We start from the raw sequence: 243 nt of genomic DNA, 5'->3' as shown, positions 1-243 counted from the left end.
TGAAGAGCCCCGAGCTTGAGGCTGAAAACAGGCGTCTTCCCTGGAGCGGGACCAGCTGGTTGCACTTCCGGGACCCGAATAGACGTCCCCAGTTGGTGCGCCCTAAGCGGGGGAGGGGGGAACTCCCATTTGCAGAGGAGTGCCCTGCAGGCAGGTAGGCAGGGAGGAGGGCTCTTGAACAGGGATTGCCCGGTTGGTGTTTGCAGGGGGGTTCCCCAGGTTCATCTGCAAGCAGAAAGCAGG

The sequence above is a fragment of the Alligator sinensis genome, unplaced genomic scaffold (genome assembly GCF_000455745.1).
Source record: "Alligator sinensis unplaced genomic scaffold, ASM45574v1 scaffold233_2, whole genome shotgun sequence".
In the NCBI taxonomy this organism is placed as follows: Eukaryota; Metazoa; Chordata; order Crocodylia; family Alligatoridae; genus Alligator; species Alligator sinensis.
This window is presented reverse-complemented; position numbering follows the sequence as displayed.